General features: G+C 44.4%; 1 long non-coding RNA gene across 3 annotated transcripts in view; it reads left to right on the top strand.

Annotated features, from left to right (window-relative positions):
• Positions 1-14,302, top strand: part of LOC148659311 (uncharacterized) — a 16,762-nt gene extending 2,460 nt beyond the window's left edge. Inside the window, exons 1-5 of one of the 3 annotated variants that reach the window (XR_015940427.1) lie at positions 7,129-8,830; positions 9,290-9,344; positions 10,397-10,452; positions 10,742-10,849; positions 13,123-14,302. This is a non-coding gene — a long non-coding RNA (uncharacterized LOC148659311). Of the gene's footprint in view, positions 1-7,128; positions 8,831-9,289; positions 9,345-10,396; positions 10,453-10,741; positions 10,850-13,122 lie in introns of those variants that run through there. The other 2 variants (XR_015940428.1, XR_015940429.1) reach the window with 2 other exon arrangements.

Below are 14,302 nucleotides of genomic sequence, written 5' to 3'. Positions count from 1 at the left end.
GTGTAAGCAATTATTAATTATTATTATTATTATTAAGTATGTCGTTCCCTTGCACATTTCTGCTGTGACACGTCTAACAGTGGTATTGTCACATTGTGCTGAAGTCAGCTGGGCCTGAGTGCCTGCACTGTGTACAGCCGTCACCACTGCGTGTCCACAAGCACAAGCTCACATTCCTGTCGCACGGGTTGTCACGCTTGTAATCATATCACAGCTGTGGGTATCACTGGTCTCTCACTGCTCTGTGTGCGTGTCCGCTCCGTGCCTGCGTGACTTTTTTCAGGATGCTCCGTGTGCAGAACGAGAGTGTCCTCTCTCCTGAATGTTTGAGTGCAGTGGCCCACGGCGAATGGATGTGAGATGTGTGTTTGATGTTTGCCCATCGGTCCCAGGTGAGAGAGGAGGCACCGGGCACTCTGCTCGTGAGCAGGTGGTGTTGTGGATGCCCAGCCCTTCGGAACTGGGAGGACCAGAGCCTGGATGCTGCAGGCTTCAGTGCTGTATGCCTGGTCCCTCCTCCCACTGTTGTGTTTGGTTTCTGTAGCGTTTCAGTACAGTTTGATCATTTTTATAAACGGCCAATTTAAACAATTAACAGTATATGTGGTTAACTATATCGAAGTGAGTATATTTTGTGCTGTGGAGTGAGGTTCAGGTTAAATGGAAAAGACAGGAGACTGAGACAGTAGTGCTGTCAAGGTGCGAGCGAGGCCGAGAAGCACGACAGATGACAAAAAAAAACAGTTGTACAACTTCTCCACATGCTTCAGAAACCGCCTGGTTCGCAGCAGCCCTAAATAGCGGTGTAGTATCTTTTTAAATAGGGAGCGCGGTGCAATGATGCAGGGGATGCTCTAGCAGGGAAGATTTAAATGTTTTTTTTTCACGTTCTATACTTCTGTGATGCTCAGGGACGTACAGGCTCAACAGCGTCACGAAACACGTCAGCAAGCATCCCGGGACATAAAAAAGCTTGCAAATTAAGTGCGTCACGACTCCCCTGACTCACCGTAGGAACAGCTCGCGATCTATTGTCGTGACTTTACAAGGGAAGATACGAGTACTGCAGATCTTGCACCCGAAGCGTAGTCCTCTGATATAATCATAGGTCGTGCAGATTTCCTCGAACAGTCGTACTGAGAGTTTTCTCTGCTACGTGTTCGGAAGAGCAATTACTAAGATAACCCTGCAGGAGCCCAGGAATACACTCTGCAGGGATGCAGCACGCACAAAACTCGGATCTCCCCCTCCCTGTGCTATGAGAGACGCAGTGGAAAGCACAACGGATGCTGTCCGAAACCAGTTACACTTCAAACGTCTGCCACACGGTGGCGGTGAACCCTAATCGAAATAAATTCGAGTGCCACATCATAACAAGTTCAGTTCTGTTGTCACAAATATATACAATACTTAAATGGAAGGACAGTTAAAAGCGTGAACGGCAGTTTTTGTCTGTTGTTCTTTCAAAATCCTGATTTAAAGGTCACCTAGGATCATGCTTGACTCCACAAAAGTCAACTGTAATCTCAGCCCACCCATGCTGACGCAGCTGCTTACTTGAATACGCAAAAATGTCGGATTTGATCAATATGTTTTTTTTTTTTAATATGAACGATATAGTGTTCAGCACTGATGCAAACAGCTCTTCGGTCCTGAGTTCCACTCCCGTCTGGGAGCCTTCTGCGTGGAGTTTGCATGTTCCACCTCGTGTCTGCGTGACAGTCCTCCAGGTGCGCTGGTTTCTTCTTACATTCCAAAGAAGACAGGAAATATGCAGCAACTTTGAAAAAGCTAAAGTTCAACAGCGGAGGGGGAGAAAATGTCGGAAGATGGAAGCCACTGTTGAAAAAGGAGCCAGAACCTGCATAGAGTCTGCAACAGACATTTAAGTGATACTGAAAAACATGCGGCAGAGGGTTTGTGTTCAGAAGAGGACAAATCGGAATGTTTTATTGTGAAAGCGAAGTGTTATGTATGACACAAACACAGCACAGCACATGACGCAATCAGCACCATCCCTGCTGGTAGCAGACTGGAGGCAGCGTTGTGTTACAGTTCTGCTGCCCTTCGGCAGGGACTGGGAAGCTTGTCAGGATTCAGGGGGGAAAGGGTGTTACAAAGTACCAGAAAAAACTTACAAGAAACCTGATTCCATCTGCTCCAGTCCTAAACGGGGGATGCAAGTCCACCTTTCAACAGGGCACTGACACAAAGCACAGGGCCAGATCTACACTGGAGTCACCTGACAAGCCCAGTCAGAATCCCGACCTGAGCCCCGAAGAAGATCCTTGACGGGCCTTGAAAACTGCTGTCCGCCAAAGATCCACAACCAAGCGGACAGAGCTGGAGCAGGTTTTCAGAAAATCACGGGTGCAAACCGCGCCACCCCCGTGTGCAGAGTATGTGCGGACACATGCCAACAGACCTCCGGGTGTCATTATTGCCACAGGCGCTGACCCTTCTTTATTCTAAACATGTGTACCATTATTTTGTCGAATTGGATGAAAGTGTGAGGGCTGGCAGGACAGCGTGCCGACAAGCACCGGCGCAGTCCGGGAGCGCTGTCACGTTACTGCAGGTGCTGGGCGGTCCTGCCCCAGTAACTGAACGAGACAAGCTCGGCGCCGGGTGTCCCATTTAGTCCCGTGGACATATTTCTCTCTGCCGCGATCCCCAGGGCGAGGGGCCCCCGCCGGCCCCCGCCGAGAGGGAGAGCGCGGGCGGAGCCAGGCCAGGCCCCCCCGCTGCAGGCACACAGCGCTCTCCCCCTGAACAGCATCCTCAACTGTGGGGGTTTGCTCTCCTTCGGCAGAGCTCTGGGACCCAGATTCAGATCGTGCTTCGAGACCATCTTCACGTGCTCCGTCGGAACCTCAGGTGTATTTGCTCGTATATGTGTTTTGTGCAAGCATGCCTTTTCGTGCTGCATTTCCTGTTTGTAACTTTCTTCAGGGACAGAACAGGGGCTCCAACGAGCTTATGGCTGTTTTTCATCTTTTCGGACATTTGCCTTTGTTAACTTTTTTCCAAGCCAATTAAAGATGATTTGGGAGGATGTAAAGTCGCGCACTCTGGCGTCTGAAATCCTTGACAGAAATGTTCACCTCTGTGGGGTCCGTGTTCACCGCAGCTCACAGCCTCTAGCCCTCGCTTTTTTTAACCCTGTCGCTGTTATATTCCGGCACAAAGCAAAAACCACAAGCTTCCCACTGGGAAATAGCCGGCGTTCCTGGAATTCCGCACTGAAGGAAAGGCCTTCACTTCAGTTGGGAGTCCGGCCTCTGCGATGTGGAGGCTCTATCGTTAAAAGGGATCGATTGTCACTCAGCTGTTAAATTGTTGAAGGCCCTTGGCGTCTGTGTCTCTGTAATCGGGCCGTGAGGGTTTAGACAGACCGGCTTAGATTTAGCTTGACACCTGTGCAAACTCCGTGTGGCGAATTAAATCACAAGGATATAACCTATCAACACACACGACCTTCGGATGAATTTACAATATCCTCATTCTCAGCTGTTGTTCCGTGACATCATAGAGGGTGAAGTTGTAGACGGGTTTTTAGGATCACCTCCCAGTCTGTTATTTCGGTGATTTGTGAATGTATTCTTTACTCCTCTCTCTGCTGTGTTTTTATCAGGACAGGATAACATGCTTCCCGGTTTTGACATAAGATTAAAAGGCTGTAAGAAAAGTTACAAATCAGTTGTCCTTTTACCTTATTAATCTCCACGCCTTGAAGCCAAAGCCAAACTAAATGGCTTTACCTTGGTTCAGTTAGCTATTAGATACACTAGACGTTCTGAATGGCCTCCTCTTGTTTACAAGCATTCTGTTCTATTATACTCTTATGTTGTTCTTATGTACTCTTATGTAATCCTGCCACCATGTAGACGTGCATTGTCCTGCTGGGAAGTCGACAGCTGCTGTGGGCTCAAGGACATCTTCAGCGTATTGCTCAGTAGCAGGGGTGCTCTCAGTCTGCACCTGACATCATCAGACTGTCACCGCCCAGTGGCTGGTCTGAACAGAAGAACAGCCAGTATCACACTCACCAAAGCCTCTCCACACACACTGTCTGCTCTCAGGACGATGGCGGTGGTGAAACAGCATGCATCTGTGAAGGAAACTTTCCCCCACTCACTGGCCCAACCTCAGATGTTCTCTGGACCACAGAGGATGTTAACAGGGTCTTCTGCATTTGGCAAATGCAGATCGTTTTCGTGTAGATTTCATGGAGATGCAAACCACAGTCACCAGGCTGACTTGTGGAATGCTTTTTCCTGGAATTTCTCAAGCTTTTGCCCCTCGCAGAGCCAGTTTCCTGGTTTCTCTAGACCAGTGTGCTGATTTTTAGGGCAAAACATTTCATTCTCCAGGCAGCTTCGCTCACAGACAGGCGCCTTCAGCCATGCCAATAGCAATCAGGCAAACTTCATCACTCAGATAGAACAGGGTTGTGTCTTTCACCATTGTCATGTTTAATAAAATCAAGTCTTTTTTTAATGGTAATTTAAACAGATTCTTGATCAACTAGACTCAGATACCAAACACCGTTTAACAAACTGAAACACCATCAATTACATCAATTTCCATTCTATTCTTTGCAAAATATGTCCTAAAATACATACAGCATAACCACACATTCCGGAAAAGTTTCACAGAGTGATGCTTATATTTATGAGCTAAATGAGCAGAGGCTGTAAGAATCAATTCATGACATTCTGAGTAGTTTAGCATATGATATCCCACACAGTGGGATGAAGATTGACGAAAGGCTTTTTTACAGAAATTGGAATCAGTTATCTTTTATTATATACCCACTCAATCTGGAATGATTGTGCCTCTGTTCTCCGCCATCAACCTTTGCACCCACTTGGGAGAGAACGAGATACGGAGACATGCTTGTTCAACACGTCCACCTGAGAGCCATTCACATTTTGACATGCAGCGATCTCGACGGCACCAGACAGGAGGACAGCACCTGCCTCTCGGTGACATCACTGCACACCTGCAGGCACACAGCACATCGCTAGCAGGAGTGCCAGAGTCCTGGGTGACTTACCCAACCCTACCCCTGGCCACCCTGCTAGTGGCCTTTGGGAATCCCAGTCACAGCTGGCTAGAGATATGACCCAGCCTAAAAGTGATCCTGCTGCTAGCTAGCCAGTGTTAAATGCAGTCACCCGAGCCAGCAAAGAGGACCCGCTGAACTCCCTGTGTAGTTTCTGGTGGCTTTGATGGAAATCCTCACACCCTTGTAGTGTTTCATCTTAGCAGTGCTGAGGACAGTGTCAGTAATCTTCGTTGTACCAGCTGTGTCCTGACATAACTCTGCAAATCTCTTGTTCCTTGGCTCCTGTGCAAAATAGTAGCACATTCGTCCCATTCAAAAAGCATGCAGAATCATTGTGTTAATATTTTTTGTCTCATTTTGCGAGATGAGTGCATATCGCAGTTCTGCAGCTGATTTGCAATGATCGCCTGTACTGCATTACTGTACCTGCAGTGCAGGTTTCCATCAACAAGTTAATGATTTCATTAGGTCTCTGGTGCATCTCTGCAGGTGGTTGTCTCCTTAGCAGTGTGATGTATTCACGATCGCCTGTATATTTAAGGATTGTGATAGTGCATATCACTCAAGCACATATATTACAATGTGCTGAATTACAATGTATGTATGCATATAATTATGAATTATTGCAGTCGAAATTCACTGGGTAGACAGACGAGATCAAGGGCAAGGGAACGGTAGTGGGGGAGAAGCTGCCATGAACAGATATAGAGAAAGGTTACAGAACTGTCTATCTCACAGGGGTGTGAAAGACTGCATAACCACTCTCTATGTAAGCAGTTGTATGTTTCTCTGTGAGATGTTTTTGGCAAAAAAAAATGTCAGCTGAAATTAATAAAGAGGAATGAGTAAGAAATGTATTTAGGGAAAGAGGAACATGTTTAGTGCACTTCTTAAGATGTTTTGCTGCTGCAGCATGCATTTGTTTGAAAATGTGTGGCTTTTCTCAGCAGGGCTGATGGAGCCACGTCTCCTCTGACTCCTTGTGGCGTTACTGGAAATCCCCCTTCTGCAGCACAGACAGCCTGGCATGCCTGAGCACGGGGTCAGGCATTTCGCATGCACTGGCTCTGTCCTGAGGTAGCTCTCTGTAATCTGCCAAATTAGCAGAGCACAACAAGCCAGTCACAGCATCTGGGGCTGAGACAGAGCCGAGCTGAGGCAGTTCCAGAAATAGACGCCTTGGGCAGGGCAGTCCAGGGGAGTCTGACCAAGCAGCTCTCACAAGCTGCACAAGCTGCATTCCAGCCCTGTCCCTGTCATGCTGCTGTGTTTGTCTACTGACACAGGTACACACCCCACGGGCATTTGGTTTCAAATGCAAATTAAGAGCATTTGAAATTAATGACCCAGCAGCTTTCATAGGCTGTACCATAGTTTGTTTATTTATTTGTATCCCAAATGTGTTACTAGCATGGCTTTGCACGCACAGAAGAGTATTCGTTAATTAGTTTATTTTTTGTATGCCTGTGATTTATTCATTAACAAAATTCATAGAAGCACAGTTAGTCAGTGTAAATTTTATGTTAGCATTTTGCTCAACCAAAATGCAGCCCAGTGATTTGAACAGGCACAGCCAGTGATGGGGGCGAGAGAGTGGAACAAGCAGCCCAGCCATGTTGTTGAAGCTGATACTGTACTTCATGAAACTTGATCACCCCTTCTGATCAACAGGCTGCTTCACCAAACGCACAAGATGGGCCGATCATAAACCTTCAGAAACCTGCAATGCAGCAGACAAAGGTCTCAGCTTTGTCAAGCAGAATGTACAGAAATTAGTATAGTGTTGAGGTTACAAACAGACATATAAAACAGTAACAGTGTTTTTTAACAGTACTGTTTCAATATCCCAGTCAGATCCCTGTGTTTTTTTAAAGAGGGATGTATTTCATTATGCTAATATAGTAGGTAGCTGCAAGACAGCAACCCTCCACGTATCCTACAAGACTCCTTCAGTAATTCCTGCGGGACATCTGCAACACATTTAGGACTTCATTCAAAGGGCACTTTGTTTAAAAGTAGGTAGGACACTTCAGATTCCCTAATGATAACACGCCGGAACTCTGGTGTTTTGTGTCGGCTCTCCTCGGAAGAGAGGCTCCAGCCGCCATCGTCAGGTCAATTAGAGTTGATACACATCATCTTTTTCCTCGCCGAGCAGGGTCAAAACAAAAACAGGCGCTCATTAACATGCGTGGTCTGTTGGTGGTACACATGCTCGTTCACACCCCAGTGCCACCGGAAAATGAAGGCATCGGGAGCCAGTCGAGGTAGGTGGGCCAGCCCTCTCCCGCCTGTGTGGGAAAGCGTTCACGAGGCCTTAACAAATGCAAGCGGACAGGTGCACCTCTCGGTGTGGCAGTGGTGTAGCTCCTACGTGTTGGATGGCCAGCGACTCGATGTGTTTCTATCTGTCAGTGACCTGCGTGTTATTTTCATGGCTCTCTCTTTTGTTTGAACCAGTGGAATGTTACACAAGCTTAACTATCCCTGTCGGAACTGAGGTAATCATTAATGTTTTTTCATCATTCTTTTCTTCTTTTCTGGGAGAACAGGCCAGTAATTAAAAGCACAACAAATGCTGTCAGGGATTATTCTCCACTGATGGGTTTTGATTGGCCTTTTTTTTTGTCTCATAATTGGACTTTCATAATAGGATGGACCACCAACGTCCAGCTGGATTTGGTCGGATTTCATTTTCGTTCAGGATTCTCCCAGCAGAGCATACTCATAAGCGAAACGAATTCTTCAATGGTAGGCAAAAAAAAAATGTTTTCAATAGATTATTTAAATGTAAAAACCAACATATTTTCCCATTTGCTCAGCCATGCCTAGATTGAGTGCATTTCTTAGCTTTTCACCTTCTCCTTGAATCATTTACAAAGTCTTTTTTTCTCCTCTTTTTCCATGCTATTCTTCTTCCTCTCGGGGGCAAATGAGTTGTTTTCCGACTGGCCCTTTGTTGTAGTAATATAGTGTAACAGACTTTTTGATTGACATCTTTTTTGTTTTACATGCTCATTGCTCAACCAGTGAATTTAATTGGGCATTTTAGACTTCCTTTTTGGGAAGTCCTTTATCCTGGCACTGTGAAATAAGGACAGGGAGAATCACATTTTCTTGGGAACCTGCTGCTTTTCCAGAGGATTGGTGTGATTCCTTACAGTGCCTTTGCCATTTGCTCACTTTTGTCCTCAGGTGCACCAGTGTCTTCTACCTGAGTGGACGAATTGATCAGTGCTCAGCTGAGATCCTCATCTTGTCCAGTCTGAAAGAGTCCCTAGCAAGCAACACTGGATCCTGTTTATTTCCTGTTTTCATTTAACAGGGGATGATTTCCAAGTCATTTTTTGCAGTCAGTAAATGCCTTTTTATACCTGCCAGGAGCACAGCTTCTTTGCAAAAGAAAAGTTTGTGAAATGCAATTAGAACGTATTTCTTGCCCCTTGTCTCAGAATGAAAAGCTGGTTCGGTGAGTTAAAAGTCTAACTTATATCTTGCTTATGTTTTGTTTGACTAAAGCCTTCTTCCAGCACAAACAGGTGACCTTCATCTTCCATGTCTCCTTTCACGGAGCCCAAGAGACATGTGTGACCACTTTTGCTCTGCAAAAACTTATTGCCAAAATCTTTAAGTGTTGTCACAGGAACTGCATGAGCCAGGATTTCTTTTTATGAGAAGCAGGCACAGTGAGAAAGAGCATGCTGCCCTCATGTGATGTCAGGAGTTGGTTTCATCCTCACATTGCCCACTTAAAGCAAGGTATGTGCTGGCAGCTGCTGCAGAAAAAGTATTGGAGAGCCAGCTCGTGACCCTCCTAATAAAACCTGTCGGAGGCATTTGCACAGGCAGTAGGATTGAGACTGATGTGTGACAGCTCACTTCCTTTAGCAACTCTTGCTATTAATAGGTGCATCTGTACTCTGCAGAGGTCGCACCATGCTGTGAGTGCCAGGTCTCTTTGTTCTGCTGAACATTTTATTTGAAAGTAGATTGTCTGATATTGGTCTAATTCTTAATCACTAAACTGCTCTGCAGGCGAGCTCGCAGGCCCCACTCTGCAGTAACCCTTGCCGTAGATTGGAAGACAAACAGAGGAAAGCTTTGATCTCTTCTTTTTTAATGTGGCATGTGTTTCTTTGTTAAGGTCTTCGTGATCTGCAGGAAATTCCACAATGCATTAGTCACCAGCGGTCTCCTGATGTGTCTTTTGTTGTCCAGGTCTGCAGGAGCTGAGGAGAGGCATGACAGTGGGTGGCACTCAGCGCACGGACAGGTAGCAGGGGCAGAGTGTGGTCTAAATGCTGATGTGGCAGTATTGCCAAAGTATCCCGCATGTCTGCTTATTTTCTAAATCACTCACTTCTTTCGCTGTTCAGATAATGCCCGCAGTTTACATTCTGCTTTGCAAGTTCCCCCTGTACTTTACTATGCTTTTGTTGTGGTTAAACTTTGTTATGCAAATTCTATTTTTACAATGATATGTCACATTAAACATTTATTAAGGTATAGAGATAAGATCTACAGGACTAAAATGCAACTCTTGGAGAATTCTGTATTCCTGCAGGTTCCTGTAGGAATTAATTACCATACACATCCATTGCATGTTTGGTGATACACATAATAGACATCGGAACAGAGGAATTTTGTTAACACTTGTGTTTGTAAGCAGGCCTAGTGTTCTGCATCTTTTTGGCATTATTTCCAGGACAAGCTTAATTGACCTGATCTCTACAGTGAAGACGTGGCACAAAGCAAGTACACTCTCACTGGTCACACTAAACACACCGCCAGGAAACAGGAGTTCGTTAATCTCCTCAAGATTGCTCATATTTCACATATTTTAGAGGCGGTTCAGTATTACTTCCAACAGTTTGGTGGAGAGTGCTGACACCCTGAGCTGGGAGCTCTTTGGAATGTTGAAACACAATACCAGGAAAATGAACAATAATGAACTTCACACACCTGAATAAAATACCCAAAGGCACCTTGAATTAGACGCCTGTAGACGGAGGTTGACAGTATCACATACAGCACTCTTCAAGGGTTGGGTCACTGTCATTTAAATGAAATTCCTCAGGCAGCGATGGGGATGTGATGAGGCATACGGACATGAAGAAAAGTAAAGGGTGGGAGAGGGTGATAGGACTACGCTTTTTACAATTTGTTAACCCCTTAGGTTAAAGTCATAGCTTCACATGTGAGTAATAAATGACTGTGCAATGATAGGAAGGGAATAAACGGAATCTGCTCTTCGCTGCCAGGTCTTGCTACAGTAGCCATGCACGGCATCTGCGTGTTCAGAATGTGTCTGTCTTCCTGCCCCAGGTCAGCACTGTGCTCCGATTCCCCCTCCACTCCCCTGGCTTCCCTGCACCGCGCAGGTAACTTTCATTCCACCTCTGTCGGAGATATTAGCCCCCGTAGCTCATGAAGAACTCCTGTTCCTCTGCTACCGGCTCCAACAACTGACTTAAGCGCACGTTGAGCGGAGCTGTGGGTCGTTATCCTGTTGTCTTGATACGTCTTCAGTGTTTTTTAACTACCTGTCTGATTGTTTAATGGTGGCCCCGAAAACTTTTAGCAGGCTCTATTCCTTCATCTCCCTTTCCAAGCTTTGATGTTTACATTGGCTTACAAACCGGATTTATTTTAGTTTGTTTTCCCCCACAGCTTTGAAGATGCCATCACTGCTATAAACCTGAACTCTGCTGCAATTAACTGTTGTTGCTGTCGAAGATGTTGATGACCATCAACAGAAATCTGCTTGCTCCTGGGAAGGTGAGATTACTTTCTGGGTGGGATGCCAGTCCAGTAGAGGGGGCACACACCCAGGGGCAATTAAGACACGCCTATTAACCCCTGCAGCGTGTCTTTGGCAGGTGGGAGGAAACCAGAGCACCTAGCAAAGCACAAACAACAGAACTGGAGTGAACAGCCCAGAATGGACCCATCACCATATCTTGAGGGTTAGAATAAAAAGTGCGTGATAGTTCGGGCTCCAGGTGGAAGTTATTGTAACCACGCAACTACTTTATCACAACACCAGGTGGCGCCAGTCACATAGTCCCAAATGCTTCATCTTGAAAGGTTAAAGGACGAGATAGGCTGGTCATCTGACTATACCCATCTCCTTCAAGAACAAAATATGAGCAGTATTGAATCAGCAATTAGTAGATCTAGGGGAGTAAAATAATTAAATCCATGTGTTGCACTGTATTTACCAAGTCGAACCTTCTTTTCTATATTTCAGTTTCCAAGTAATCACATAAACTAAAAACACAGCGACACAAAAGATGAAAAGGTTCATCTGATACGTTTCCGAGAATTATCGGGACTGAGACTTAGCATTAAAAGGAAGAAAAGAGACAATGAACATTCACTGTCATGGTAAAAACAGGAAAATCCTAGTGCTCTAAACTCCTCATTCCAAAGAATTGGCTGCAAACAAAGGAAACAGTACCCTGAAAACTGATGTCACAGTGGTTCTGAGTTTTACTGGTGATGGAAAATTTCTGTGAGTCATTAATATGTTTATAAATTAAGTATGCTTATACTTTGCCAATAACCTTTATGATTCATGAAAAATGACACATCAAGGAAATCCTATCTTTAAAGTTATCCAGTATTTTAGGTTCCTGGTATCTAATTTGTGTCCTAGTAATATTTGCGGGTGTATTAGATGACACCAAATAAGATGCATGTTAATTAGTCAAGCTACAAGAGTCCTTTACTTAAAGGAGACGATAAAGGTCACTTATTGTAGACACTAAAAACAGATTGATGAAAGCCTGGAAACTTGATGAATAAATTCAGCAGATAATGCCAAGGTATGTAATTAAAACCCATGTTTTAGCCTGAAAATGGGCTGAAACCTAAGTTATTGAAATCTACCATATCTTTTCAGGACATGTTGGATTGTATTGCCTAAGGGAGTTGATATTTTACTGTTTAAACAAAGAGTTCTTATGCAGTAAATAAGAACATGAAAATGTTACAAACGAGAGGATGCCATCGGGGCCCACCTACCTTGTTTGTTTGCTTGTAGCTAATTGATCCCAGGATTTCACTCAGCCATTTCTTTAAAGAAATCGTGGTATCCGTTTTGACTGTATGGTTTAGGAGTTTGTTCCAAACTGCCACAGTGTTCTGTGTAAGGAAGGACATGCCTACTGCTCTCAGGTTGAAATGCACTTCTGTACATTTACCACTTTGTCTGCTCTGGTTACTCTTTCACTCTTCAATCTGAAAGCGTCTCTGTTGAATTGACTCTATCAGTACCTGAATTACCTCATAGTCTTCTCTGTTCAAGACTAAAGTGATCCTGTTCCTTAAACCTGACAGCGTCGGACCAGAAAAAACACCTGTTCGGTCTTCTTTGGACTGATTCCAAAGCACTTTGTACATTGTCTCAGTTGGTTCAGAGAATGAAACAAACTATTATTTGTTTTAAGATGAAAGACATAACATTATAATGTAAAACTATGGAGAAAAAACTTGTTTCCATAGCCTGAGTGACACTTGGCACTCATCCAAATCATATATATTTATGCTATAATAACTCATCATGAAGCCTTCCTCTAAATTTGTTTGACACACAAAAGCCATTGAACCAATGCCTATCTACATTAAACTACAGCAAGTCAAACAGTGTCTGATATCGTAACCTGATATCACAAAGCCACACTACATTATCTGCATGGACTGCCCTGACTTTGAATTAATAAAGGGAAAATTACAGGCATGCACAGAATAAGTGAACACAATTCCATCTCCTTCATTGATGTCTGTAGCAATAACAACCTGTGTAAAAACGCAGGTTGGACTGACTGTCATAGAGCAGCCCCTGTAAACCCCATTACTTGTTAAAATATTTATTGCTTAGGAATGAACTGTCACTTGGTACAATCAATTTAGCTTCGGATTGCCTTTAATACCTGCTTGACAGATGTTTGAAGTACTTAATACAAGATATGCCTATGGATTTAAAATAATTTCGAAGCACAGTAGATGAAGCAAATGTAAGAAAGTGTGTTTTCATCTACGTCTTTTAGAATCCAAGAATCCGTGTTGTCCAAGAAGATGCCCTGGCTGGAGGGGATCCCGGGTCACTCAGCAAAGAGAACCCCAGGGAGGCAGATGGGTGGAATGACCTCTTCTTATCTAAAGCCTTTCTGACGTTCTTATGAAAGCTTTAACTTGGAGTTGCAAACTGACAAGCTGGCGAAATCACCGGCTTTGAGTTTTCCAGTTGTTCAAGATAAAGTCGGGAATTCAGGGCCGTCACTGACTTGTTTCGAACTATAATCTGCTGCAGCATCATTCTGGTCCCCACATTAAAGTGATTTTATTGGGCCCTGAAAACCAAACACGGCTTTTATCTGGCGATCAAGAACTGGGAAAACGTTAACCCGTATTCAGCGACTGATCCGTAATTGCGAGGAATAGCTTGAGGCGATTTAGCTAACACACCAGTTTTCCATGTAAGCAGCACAAAGACTCAGGATCTGATGCATGAGGTATGACACAATCATGATACATTTTGGATTTTTTTTACATATTCACTTAAAATGTATTTTCATTATATTCCTTTATTTGTTTAATTCATCGCCGATTTTCAGGGTCCAGCTATTTAGTCTGGTGACATCTCTACTAGAAAGGAAATCATACATCGTGCTGTTCAATTAAAGGGTAATTATGCCCCTTAAAGGTATACCCTTACCCTCAAATGGGTAGGACAGAAACTGTTTTTGTATTTCTGTCATTTGTCACTTTAATGCTGCTAGCTGTACCATTCTAAGGCTCACAATAATATTTCTCCAGTGCTCATCTGGCTTGTTTTGTGTGTAATAATAGGAAACCCAAATACATCTTTGCCCATAAACATGGTCCCCTCTCCCAAAGAAGTTCTCCGACCGATTGCTTTGCTCTTCCCATCTCCTGTAGCTGCGGCTTCCTGTCTCTCAGCTCAAGCTCCTCGAGGTTGGCTTTTTTACGAGTTTGACAGCCATGGACGGAGAGCCGCTTTGTGAAACTGGATTGCTTGCTGTAATTAGTGGCTCAGCCCCCCGTAATGTATTGTTTGCTTATGCCGTTCGTTAATCGAATACAGCGCGACATACTGTTCTAGAATGTCATGAGAACAGTAGATGCAAGTCTCGGACAGCCTCGGGTTTAAGAGTGGAATGTTTTTTTTATTATTTGTATTTAATAATAAACATTCCTCTCGTTCCA

This window comes from Lepisosteus platostomus, chromosome 7 (assembly GCF_059453375.1).
Source record: "Lepisosteus platostomus isolate fLepPlt1 chromosome 7, fLepPlt1.hap1, whole genome shotgun sequence".
Lineage (NCBI taxonomy): Eukaryota > Metazoa > Chordata > Actinopteri > Semionotiformes > Lepisosteidae > Lepisosteus > Lepisosteus platostomus.
Note: the sequence above shows the minus strand (reverse complement) of the source record. Positions and strands in the feature narration are given on the sequence as shown.